General features: G+C 40.9%; 1 protein-coding gene across 12 annotated transcripts in view; it reads left to right on the top strand.

Moving 5' to 3' along the window:
* Positions 1-13,522, top strand: part of ERC1 (ELKS/RAB6-interacting/CAST family member 1) — a 538,100-nt gene that overhangs the window by 24,300 nt on the left and 500,278 nt on the right. The gene's annotated exons all lie outside the window — the stretch shown is intronic.

Genomic DNA, 13,522 nt, shown 5'->3' with positions numbered 1-13,522 from the left:
ATGCTTGCTGTTATACTTTATTCAGCACTTGTTCAGCTGCACCTGTTGTCAGCAACGGAGTACAACTTGTAGTATAGACTAGGTTGGAGTGCCTGACAAGATTAGATACATCATTTACCTCCAAGAAGTTAGCACTCAACTTTTAGCTTTAAGCTGGCTTCTTATCGGTAGTTTGTGCCTATTTGATTCCTTCTGCCATTGGTGTTTTATGACAAATATGTGATTTTTTTGTTTTTGTTTTGTTTTAGCGTGATAATGCAATCTGTCCATATTTACACAAACTAAATCAAACCATTTGGGCTGCAGCCATTTAACAACTGTTAACCTCTGATTTAGTAGGGCAGACTGGACCTTAAACTTTCTGTGCTGCAGTTTTACTCATTTGTAATGACTTGTCTAGCTATAAAGTGAATCAGCGGTAGAGAATTTTAGGAATCTAGATTTATCTTCTGGCACCCATAAAGATCAACTTTTCATTTAGGGGGTATTGGGGTTTGTTCTACTGGGCCAGAGGTGTTAACAAAAGCAATTCACTGTCTAGCATTAAACAGTTTTAAACATGGTTTGGGGTTTGGTATACAGAGGCCTCAGCCTGGTTAGTACTATGGTACACATATAATTCAAAATACTTTTGAACTTTTATTAAAGACACAGAAAAGGAAAAGCAGTTTGAAATGTAAAGTGTTAAATAAGGATTTCATTTTAACAGTATCTCCTGTTCCCTTTTCCTTTAGCTGGAAAGAGTTTTTAGAAGGAAATTTGCTTGACAGTCTCTAAGGCCTGGTCTACGCTGCAGGGAATAATTGATCTAAGTTACGCAACTTCAGCTACGTGACTAACGTAGCTGAAGTTGACATACTTAAACCTACTCACTGCGGTGTCTTCACTGCTGTGAGTCGACTGCTGCCGCTCCCCCGTCGACTCTGCCTGTGCCTCTCCCGGTGGTGGAGTACAGGAGTCGACAGGAGAGCGCTCGGGGGTCGATTTATCGCGTCTAGACTGGCTGCTCACCGATCAATTGCTGCCCGCCGATCCGGCGGGTAGTATAGACATACCCTTAGATAGACAAGGTGGGTAAGTAATATCTTTTATTGGGCTAACTTTTGTTGGTGAGGGAGTCAAGCTGTTTAGGCAATGGCTTTTAGCTGCCTCTTTCTGGTCATAGGTTTACAGTAGTGTCGTAAAATATACAGTCCTGGCTGACTAAGCTGGACTCTTGTTAGACGGAATGAAAAAGAAGAGAGATAGCAAAGTAAAGAAATAAGGTAGGGAAGGAAAAGGATATATAGGGTGGGGGGAGACAATCTCACATCCCAGATGGTGTTCAGGATTCAGCCAGAATTTGTGGAAGTGATAATGTCATTTGGTTCCCTTTCTCTGGCCCAGTCGGGTGCGGACACTTCTCAGGATGACGAAGGAATGGTTTCCCAGACCAGGGTGAAGATGGCAGCCATGACTGTGAAGGTCACTTCAGTAGCTGATTTTACTCCCACGGTCCTTTTTTTTTTTTTTTTTAAAGACCCCCAAAAGGGTTCCCCTCATTATTTTGTCCACCAATTAGGCCTCATTTCTGACATGATAATTTTGGTTAATTGGTTTTCAGTTTGACACTGTTCTTGTTTACCAGGCATGATCTTAATACAGTCCCAGAATTATATCTGTATGCCTGTTGATTTGTCCTAATTCAGTCTTCCTGTCTCCCTTTTGCAACTTTTCCCATCAGCAGGTTTATTATAGGTTATTGTGGCACTATGAACTTTCACTCACTTTTTACTGTTGAGCTTACAATTAAGGTTAATTGGTAGGCCTAATTATCACAACAAGTTATTACGGTTGAGGACTTTATAGTGAGCTCTCTAGTTAAAAAAATTCAGTATAGCTTCCCATCTAAACCCACACCAGCGAGACTAGCGGTATCTCCTTGGAATCTCATGTTAATTCTGAAGTCTTTGTTCCTCCTTTTGAGAAAATAACCTCCATCCCTTTTGATTGCTGTTCTTTATACCTTCTAGCTATTGCTTTAGCCAGTTGAGTTGGGGAACCATCCGTCTTCTCCTTTAAGAAAAACCTTTTTTTTCACATAGTAATCAGTCCTGTGTGCAGTCCCAGAGTTTACCCCTAATCTGGTTTGTTTTTTCACACCAATCAGGATATTTCCCTATTGAGTTTTCATCCATCTCACATCTTTTAAAGAAAATATTTGCTCTACTTCAGATGTGATTAGAGTCTCTTGAAGCTCTACTGGCATACACAGTCCTTTAGCCAATCCTTGTTTTAGCTTTGGGTATGGGGGAGAGTGCCACAAAAAATAAAGTGACTGGCACGTGTCTAAGATGCATTCTTTCTATTTCTAGGTCAGCATGGTTTAAAGTGAGTTATTTCAAGACTTGATGTTTCTGAACTTCCAGTCATTATGAAAATCTTGAAGGCAACATATAGCCTATGGCTGGCTTGTTCAGTAACTCAAATTCTTTGGAATGGAACAGTCAGATTATGCTATAAAGAACATGTGTAGAGATTAGAGAACACTAATTTTTCTACATAATTTCTCCCCTCCTTCCCCTCACCGGGACCCTAATTAAACACTTAAGGATATTGCCAGGACTCTTCTTTAGGCGCCCACTGTAATTATTGTCACAATGCTGGGATTGTATAACTTTGGTCCAAAAAAGGAAGGGTGCAATTTAAAAGCCAAGTGAAACATGCAATGAGATGTAGAAACTGGGAATGTTAATTAATAATTATAGTCAGCTAGCAGTATGCCCTAATTAAACTCTGCATTCATTATACTCTCTATAGCCTTCTGGAGTTGGTCATTTCACCCTTTATCAGGAAGATTAGTTTAATAGGATTAATCTGTAATTAAACAGATTTCTCTCTTTAGGCTCTGGACCAGGGATTTTTCTGTGATCTGTGCAGCTGGGATCTGTCCATTGCATTAATAACATTTGTTTAATTTGTTCCCGTTTACATTATCTTCCAGTAAGCTTGCAGGAGTTGGTTTGTTCGATGCCAACACTTGTATTTCAAGAGACCCTTTTTAATGAAGCTCTCAGATTCTGTGTAGGTAGGTGTAGGGCTTAAATTTTGTACAGAATCTAGTTAAGGATTCTAAATCCAGCTCTGCTTGTGGAGCCAAGACTGGCTGACTTATGCCATCTTTTTACTGTCATCTTGAGGTCTCCTTGCCCTTCCCACTATGAGTATATCTTTTTATTTTCATATGCATACCATATAGTCCCTGGATAGATTTTATTACAATGTTGATATCCTTTATTGACACCTCATCTTTCTTGAACATAAGGGATGGTTAAATTACCTTAGTTTTAGAAGATGTTTAAAAAAATAAAAAAAGCTATAATTCTATGGCCTTTAGAATTTTGTCAAACAGAATTGATCTTCTAATTTAAGATTTCCTTTTTTCTCCGATGCATCTATGCATCTGATGAAGTGGGCTGTAGCCCATGAAAGCTTATGCTCTAATAAATTTGTTAGTGTCTAAGGTGCCACAAGTACTCTTGTCCTTTTTTCTCTGACATAGTTTTGGTTAATAGCAATGCTGAATCTGTAAGGAATCTGATCATGCTGTAAGGAAGCATGATCATGTTGATCTTTATGAAATGTATATGTGGTTAGGTGGTCTTAGACCATTGCTGAATCTAGACAACATTTATAGAAAAGTTTAATAGTGAGTAGGTTGGATAGCATGCTGCCTCTCCTGGAACATTAGGGATCAATCAAATGGAGACATTAAGCAGATAATATGCTTGCAGTGAAAAAATAAGTTTTATTTAAAATGTTGTTTTTCCTTAAGCACCAAATTTGGAAAAGGCATGTAAATATGGATAGGTGGCTTTTTTTTTTTTTTTTTTTTTTGCTCTTTCTGTGCTACCCACATGCTTCTCTGAAGCTTCAAATCAGCTTCAAACTTTAGCTTTCAGGCTGGATGCACTGTCTGTCAGCGCAACCAAGATATTGAAGTGCACATGTGATCAACAGATGGTTTTTGAAGGGTCAGGCAATGCTTCTTAACTTCAATTAAATATTTGTATTGGTTACCAAAAGAGTAGAATTGCTATATTTTCTTGAACGATCAAATGTTTAAAATCTGAGCTTTTTGTCTCTTCAGCCTCCTGACTGCTGGCAGGCATGGTTTGTTCAAGTTGTGTGTGTGTGTGTTTTTGCAATAGTGTTGATATGCATGTGATACAGTACATGGTAAATATAATTTACCTTTTGACCACTTAGCCAGCACTCTGCCCACTAATACATCAGTACCTCTCTGTTGGGACCTTCCAAACTTTCACACCATAATAATACAAAAAAATCCCTCAACCTGACAAAACATTTCCTTCCTTCCTTCCCTTCCCATCCCATCAGATGTGGAATCTTCTCCATGCTGCAGTCTCTCAATGTCCTGAGACCCAGGGATGGTCCCTGTTCAATCCTGGATTAATGACAGATTTAAGGTTTAATATCTTAGAACACTGCAAGGATAGAAATGGGAGCTTTATATTATTTGGAAATGGGAGCTTCCCAGATTTCTGATGGGTTGTGTTTGCTTCTAGCTCTTGAAGGACCCAAGCAATCCATTCTTAAAATAATGGCATATTTATTCATAGAAGAGTTACTAGGACATTTTCAGAGGTTTGAAGTTTAGTAATTTTTTCTTTGAGATCTGTTCATTTGTACTCATGGTAACTGGGGCATTTAACATTACAGGTTAAGGGTTAGAAAAATAGTCCCAGTACAAATGTTTAAACATGAAAATATTTCTAGAATACTGTTATTTAAGCTTGTGGAACATACACTATTTCATCAAAATAAAGCCTTTATCTCCTGACTGAAAGCTTGAAAGAACAGCCAGGCACAAGTCCCATGTTAAGAGGTATTCTGATGTGTGTAAAAGACATTGGCTGCCTGATCCATCCCTTCTTCACTGTTGCTTATCTTCTGTGGTATAATTTCTTCCAGAGAGAGATTTTGGTAGCCATGTGCAGGGAAAAGAGGTTCTGTAGGGGAATTTGTCTGCTTTGTTACATATCAGGCATGTTCATTCAGTTGTTCAGTGTCTACCTTTTCCCATATATGGATGTAACATACCTGCTGCTTTTGTGAGTTAGTGGGATTGAAAAGCCATTTTTCGTCTGGAAGAAAGCTACGATTTCTATAGTGAACTCTAGGTAGGCAGAAGACAAAAATGAGAGCTAAATCTTTACTTCCGTAAAGAGAAATAGCCTGCCAGTTTGCTATTTACTTTAAGGTGTCTTCTGTTTTTTCTTTCATAGGAGAATATAGTTTCATTCACGTATTGTATGAACCCTGAGCCCACTGCAGGAGAGTAACAGCTGCAGAAACTCTGTTTGTGCTGTTGTGTGCCTATCAGTAGGTGGGCAATAACTGAAGTTCATAGATTTTAAGGTTAAAAAAAGACCACTGTGATCTTGTACGACCACCTGTGTAAAGAAAGCTATACGACTTTGAATCATTAGTTCTTGCTTCAAGTCAAATAGCTCTAGTTTAACTAGACCATATTTTTTAGAAAAACATCCAATCTTGACTTAAAGATTTCCAGTGATTGAGAATCTAACACAAGCCTTGGTATGTTCCAGCGATTAATTACCTTACAGTATAAAATGTGCATCCTATAAGTTCTTACAAAAGAAGAACTTATTACAAACTGCCAAGCTCCCTTTCCACATTTTTATTCCTTAGTCATCAGTCCCTTTCTTTCTTGAATCTAGGGTAATGATGCACCCCAAATCTGGTAGTCCAGCTATTCAGCCTCTCTAATGATCTGTAATGTCTATACTTGGCCACAAATCTTTTCTTTCAACGCAGCCACCAGCTTGCAATTCATACAGAAGAAGTCCCTTCTGACTTCTGGCAAGAAAACACATGACACATTCATTGCAGGTCACAATCATTGCTGGCTTTTATGTATTGAATATAGAATTTACCTTGGAAGAATGCTGCAGATCTTGGTTAGTTCTCATGCTGTTGCTTGGACAATCAAGAGGCCTCTGTACATATTATGCACCTCTATTATGTTCTGTCCTGAGCCAGGGGTCTGATGTTGTCCAACCATTATGTTTTAGATCATCCGGGGGGGGGGGGTCTTTTACATCTTGCTTTCATTGGGTCAGAGTCGAAGATGATTCTCACAGGCTTGTTGGTAGACATTTGGACCAGATGACCATACCACCTGTAGTTACTCTTCCATGAATTCTTATGGTAGGTTGTATGCCAGAGTTGCTAAAGCATTTAAAATTAGGTAGCAACTTTTCTCTTTGCTGGAAGCCAAAATGGTTTTCTCCAAGGTTAAAAAAGCCTTGAATGTTGAGGGAGGAATTTTTGGAGCTCATAGCAGAAACTTGTTTTTGGCATGGGATGACTCTTCTCTGTTTGAGGGAGCTAGAGTATTCTGATTACAAGAGTTGAAAACAACTTCTCAAAAATACCTTTTCAATGCAACTGGGCAGTAGTGGGCTATGTAAGATTTATGCTCCCACTTTGAGCCTGCTGTCATTAAGGGCATCTCTGATCTCTATCCTGGGGTGGAATAATAAGGTATCAGGTTCTGCAGTTTCAAAAACATCCTGCACTGAAATTTTTGTTTCCACAGTGACTTGTACATGTTCAGAATTACAGAATGTTTCTCCTGAAGGAATGTTTGGCTGCTGGAAAGAGTCTTTTTACTTTGATATATTGTCATTCAGTTGTTAGAGGCCCTGGATGTCTATGTGAGAGCTTAACCATGAGAATGTTTCTGAAGGGGCTTTCACCTTATTGAGGCAAACACTTCGAGAATGTAAAGAGCAGTCTAAAAAGTCTTTACATTTTCATCAGCTTCTCTATTCTTGGCTATGAGTTTTCATACCTTACTTCAATCTTTTTTTTTATAGATTAATTCGTGAATTATTGCAATATTTTTCTGCAATGTTCTTTGGATGTTTCTCTTAAGACTAGTCTTTAGTTGCACCCCTACCATTTGAAATAACCTCCATTTCTTATCATCTTGAAGTATGAGTATCCCTCAGTGCCTTTTAAAACCTAGTCTTTCGTTGATAGCCTCTAAAGGTTTTTTGTTACTAGTCCCTACTGCTGTGTTTAGCTGAGCTGTTAGTGGCATCCTTGTTCTGATTAACAGACTAACTGGCTGCACCAAATGGCTTTTTGGTTAATTTATTATTATAGTTCGTTAATATTTAGTCTGATTGCCATTGGTACATACTGTTGGATTGGTATTATAGTTCTTCCTCCTCCCTCTAGTTAGCTTTCTGTTCATTGATATCTACCTTGGCTTTTTCCATCCTGATGTCCCCTAGTCTTTTCTGTGGCATCTGTCTTTAAAATAATTAGTCACTTTGTGACAGTGTAAGGGGCTACCCTTGGAATTCCCTTCCACATAATTCTTCCTTTAGACCCAGGAACATGGCAGATGTTTGAGAACCGATCATTTTAAACTCTTTTCCAGCATTTGGAGCCTGAAATTATAAGTGTAAAATTCTTTTCCTTTTGTGGACAAATCAGTTTAATTTGGTTAAGTTTCTGAAGGGAACTTGCAGTTATTGGGGCCCTACCATGTTCCAGCAGTATCCAGTGATACAAAACAGTGAAATCAAAGAGATCATTTTCCAAAACAAAGTGTTCTTTGTACTCTACCCCAGTTGGTCCTACACCAATTGGCTGGTGCCCTGAGTTACTTTGAGCTACGAATGTATGGTATGCTTGCTTGGTCTGTCAAGTCCCAATCAGTTTTTACGTGACATACTGACTTCTTTGCATCTTGACTTGGGCATGAAGATCCCCTGGCAGCAGCCTCTGTCCCTAAGCTACACTGACAGAAGTGCGAAGATGGCTCTCTATTTCAACAGAGAAGAATGTTCATTCAGCTTCCGCTGCCACTACTCTGGACCACTTCTTCAGTCATCCAGCCCCTCATATTTTGACCTGACTCTACATCCATGTAAAGGGAGGCATGGTGGGGGAAACTATAGCTTTGGTCCCTTTCTTTGCTTTGCACCTCTTCCAAGGTCAAACCGGTGTATGTTGAAGAGAATGGAACAATGGTCTGCCAAGTTTCCTATCTTAAGAAAACTAGAGAAAAACAGGATTCAAGAAAAAGTGCTAATCACTTTTCCAAGATTCATTGTGCTCTGCCTCCTCATAAGAGAAGATGTCAGGAATGCCATTGGCTGTGGTTCTTAAACTCTAATTGAGGAAAGTAGTCCAATAAATTGTTGGCTCCCACAGGATGTTGCTGTCAGCCCTTATGAATGCCCTAGGGACAGTGGTATCTTGCATAGGTATTTTGCAGTGGTCCAAGCATTGAGACCCCTACAAACCTCTGTCCTATTTATTGTATAAGTCAACCCTGGTTTGAATGCTGATGCACTTTTTTCACTGGTAAAGAAAATTTCGTAGGAGGGCAAGCCATAAAGGATCCTGTGTGTGTCCACCATCATTGACACCATATAATGCTGGGGCGCCCGTGTTAAGAGCAGGTCAATTCAGGGAATGTGGTTGGGGACAGAAAATATCACAGTATTAATTAGGTGGAACTGAGTGATCATCTATGTGTCCTGTGCTTACTGGTGGACTTTCTCCCCAGTAGCACAGTGCTGATTATGATGGAAAATGCAATATCTTATGTCAACAAGTAGATAGGGATCAGGTCTGCCTCTCTACTGAAAAAAATGAGGTGAATAAAGAATTCATAGTGCACATTCAGCATAAATGAGAAAACATCAGAACTAGCTTGTTAAGCATGAGCAAGCTAGACCACAGAGAATGGCTCCTTCAACCAGAGGTCTTCCATCAGCTGGGAGTTTCCTTGGGAATGCCATTGCTGCGTTTACTCACATTATACCAAACAACAAAGTCCCCAAGTTTTTCTCGAGGAAAAGAGAACAAAGACAGTGGCTACTAATGCTCCCTTCCTAATTTGGCCAAACTCCATCCTGTATATGTTACCTCCTGTGCCCCTCATGTCCAGGATAATAAAGAATCAAGAAAGGTCTAGATTGGACAGCCTCGCTTTGGAGAGGGAATGTGTGAAGGGGACGCATTTTTAAAATAGGGTGATCAGTTCCATGCTGGTTTGCAGGAAGAATTTCCACCCAAGTTTGTGAAAGATTCTCGCATTGGTGCAATGAAGGAAGTACTTCCCCATTACCCAGACACTTCTAGGCTTCCTGCAAAATGCCTCAACCTTGATTTATCTCTTGGTCTGCTGACTGGTATACTCAGGGTGTAGATAGCAGCAGCAATTTTCTTTCAGCATCCTCGAGATTACGTAGGAGGATTTCATCACATCAGGACGTCAGGTTCCTTACGGTGACTGTGCTAACTACTCACCTAAGATTCTTAAAAGTCTGGTTTTGGATTTAAATCTGGTTTTGAATGCCTGCATGAGACAAAACACCTTTTAAAAGACTCCAGGAAATATCCTTTTTCTACTTTACCATCAAAGTATGCTGTTTTTTTCTTTAGGGTTTGGATGGTGTATGGTAAATAAGGCCTGGGGGCTACACATTAAAAAATGACATAAAATGAAATAATGAAAATCTGCCTATTCATTGAGCACTGTCTATCCTGTACATGGAATGAGGCGGGGTCCTGTGGAAAAAATAGTATGTATGTGGTCATATTAAAGACTGTATCATAATGCATGTGCTCAGAGGAGATAAATTAAGGTTGCACAGATCACTTCAGTTCTGGAATTTCCTAACTTCTGAGTGCTTGATTTTACAACCTGAATGTTCTTTTAAAGTGTGTAATATTAAACATAGCAGGATGGAGTCGGTGGAAATACATATGTTGTTTCCTCTGTGTGTTGCATCTGACTGAGTAAACATGAAAATTCTATACATGGCCCCTCCTGAAGATACTGTAACTGCAAGTCATCCTAAATGGGCAAAGGTTGCATGGGGAAGGATGGCAAAACCACCATATTTTTCTAGTAATCTTAAATAGATGAGAAGAAATCATGGTGGTGTTTGTCAATAGTCCCCTACTTTAGGCAACTGTCCCAGTTTTGCAGGCTGCTACTCAGTTTATACTAGTAAGCAAGCTCATGTTTTCCCTTCAATTTGTGAAAGTCATTAGGCAGAGAGTGGTGGAGGTCAAACTATTCAAGTGGGTATTCAATCCAACCTCCATACTGACCCTTGCTGTTCTGTTATCCTCCGTTTTAATGGATGTTTTAGCTCTCACTGAAGTTTGGGTGTTCTAAATCTTGGAAAGAAAAGGAGTACTTGTGGCACCTTAGAGACTAACCAATTTATTTGAGCATGAGCTTTCGTGAGCCACAGCTCACTTCATCAGATGTTTACCGTGGAAACTGCAGCAGACTTTATATACACACAGAAATCATGAAACAATACCTCCTCCCACCCCACTGTCCTGCTGGTAATAGCTTATCTAAAGTGATCAACAGGTGGGCCATTTCCAGCACAAATCCAGGTTTTCTCACCCTCCATCCCCCCACACAAATTCACTCTCCTGCTGGTGCTAGCCCATCCAAAGTGACAACTCTTTATTTTCTATTTTCTATTTCTATTTCCTATTTTCGACGTCTCCGTCTCAAGGAATATTTCCAAAATACCTCTGAACAACATACTAATCCACAGAGGTCTCCCTGCCAACACTACAGAAAGAGGGATTCTAGATGGACTCCTCCTGAAGGTCGAAACAGCAGACTGGACTTCTACATAGAGTGCTTCCGCCGTCGTGCACGGGCTGAAATTGTGGAAAAGCAGCATCACTTGCCCCATAACCTCAGCCATGCGGAACGCAATGCCATCCACAGCCTCAGAAACAACTCTGACATCATAATCAAAAAGGCTGACAAAGGAGGTGCTGTTGTCATCATGAATAGGTCGGAATATGAACAAGAGGCTGCTCGGCAGCTCTCCAACATGAGTTTCTACAAGCCATTACCCTATGATCCCACTGAGAGTTACCAAAAGCAACTACAGCATTTGCTCAAGAAACTTCCTGAAAAAGCACAAGATCAAATCCGCACAGACACACCCCTGGAAATCCGACCTGGGATATTCTATCTACTACCCAAGATCCATAAACCTGGAAATCCTGGGCGCCCCATCATCTCAGGCATTGGCACCCTGACAGCAGGATTGTCTGGCTATGTAGACTCCCTCCTCAGGCCCTACGCTACCAGCACTCCCAGCTACCTTCGAGACACCACTGACTTCCTGAGGAAACTTCAATCCATCGGTGATCTTCCTGATAACACCATCCTGGCTACTATGGATGTAGAAGCCCTCTACACCAACATTCCACACAAAGATGGACTACAGGCCGTCAAGAACACTATCCCCGATAATGTCACGGCTAACCTGGTGGCTGAACTTTGTGACTTTGTCCTTACCCATAACTATTTCACATTTGGGGACAATGTATACCTTCAGATCAGCGGCACTGCTATGGGTACCCGCATGGCCCCACAGTATGCCAACATTTTTATGGCTGATTTAGAACAACGCTTCCTCAGCTCTCGTCCCCTAAAGCCCCTACTCTACTTGCGCTATATTGATGACATCTTCATCATCTGGACCCATGGAAAAGAAGCCCTTGAGGAATTCCACCATGATTTCAACAATTTCCATCCCACCACCAACCTCAGCCTGGTCCAGTCCACACAAGAGATCCACTTCCTGGACACTACAGTGCTAATAAACAATGGCCACATAAACACCACCCTATACCGGAAACCTACTGACCGCTATTCCTACCTGCATGCCTCCAGCTTTCACCCTGACCACACCACACGATCCATCGTCTACAGCCAAGCTCTGCGATACAACCGCATTTGCTCCAACCCCTCAGACAGAGACAAACACCTACAAGATCTCTGTCAAGCTTTCTTACAACTACAATACCCACCTGCAGAAGTAAAGAAACAGATTGATAGAGCCAGAAGAGTTCCCAGAAGTTACCTACTACAGGACAGGCCTAACAAAGAAAATAACAGAACGCCACTAGCGGTCACCTTCAGCCCCCAACTAAAACCCCTCCAACGCATTATTAAGGATCTACAACCTATCCTAAAGGATGACCCTACACTCTCACAAGTCTTGGGAGACAGGCCAGTCCTTGCCTACAGACAGCCCCGCAACCTGAAGCAAATACTCACCAACAACCACATACCACACAACAGAACCACTAACCCAGGAACTTATCCTTGCAACAAAGCCCGTTGCCAATTGTGCCCACATATCTATTCAGGGGACACCATCACAGGGCCTAATAACATCAGCCACACTATCAGAGGCTCGTTCACCTGCACATCCACCAATGTGATATATGCCATCATGTGCCAGCAATGCCCCTCTGCCATGTACATTGGTCAAACTGGACAGTCTCTACGTAAAAGAATAAATGGACACAAATCAGATGTCAAGAATTATAACATTCATAAACCAGTCGGAGAACACTTCAATCTCTCTGGTCACGCAATCACAGACATGAAGGTCGCTCTCTTAAAACAAAAAAACTTCAAATCCAGACTCCAGCGAGAAACTGCTGAATTGGAATTCATTTGCAAATTGGATACTATTAATTTAGGCTTAAATAGAGACTGGGAGTGGCTAAGTCATTATGCAAGGTAGCCTGTTTCCTCTTGTTTTTTCCTACCCCCCCCCCCCAGATGTTCTGGTTTAACTTGGATTTAAACCTGGAGAGTGGTCAGTTTAGATGAGCTATTACCAGCAGGAGAGTGAGTTTGTGTGTGTATGGGGGTGGGGGGGATGTGAGAAAACCTTGATCTATGCAGGAAATAGCCCGACTTGATTATGTAAAGAGTTGTCACTTTGGATGGGCTAGCACCAGCAGGAGAGTGAATTTGTGTGGGGGGGTGGAGGGTGAGAAAACCTGGATTTGTGCTGGAAATGGCCCACCTGTTGATCACTTTAGATAAGCTATTACCAGCAGGACAGTGGGGTGGGAGGAGGTATTGTTTCATGATTTCTGTGTGTATATAAAGTCTGCTGCAGTTTCCACGGTAAACATCTGATGAAGTGAGCTGTGGCTCACGAAAGCTCATGCTCAAATAAATTGGTTAGTCTCTAAGGTGCCACAAGTACTCCTTTTCTTTTTGCGAATACAGACTAACACGGCTGTTCCTCTGAAACCTAAATCTTGGAGTCTTCAAGATTGTGCTACCCTAGAGATTGGAGCAGACCTAATTCCTATTGTGGCTTACTAAACACAGTACACAGAGGCTCAGCATAAGACTTTTGGCTAAGATGAAGTGCTGTACTAGTTTAATAGTGAATACGTCCAGGGGATTGTGTATTTGTATTGGGGTGGACTATGCAGTAGGTCATTTCCACAATCATGAATAAAATAGAAAAGGGAGAGGTGATTGCAGATGGGATGACAGGTAATGGCTAACTGAGTGTCAGTGGCAAAAGTATGAAGAAACATCACTGATACATGTAAGTATTTGAGTCCCATTGTTATAAATTGAAAGACTTTTGTGGCAATGTTAGGGATA

This window comes from Caretta caretta, chromosome 1, assembly GCF_965140235.1.
Source record: "Caretta caretta isolate rCarCar2 chromosome 1, rCarCar1.hap1, whole genome shotgun sequence".
NCBI lineage: Eukaryota > Metazoa > Chordata > Testudines > Cheloniidae > Caretta > Caretta caretta.
The sequence above is the reverse complement of the archived record's forward strand: the minus strand, read 5'-3'. Positions and strand labels throughout refer to the sequence as shown.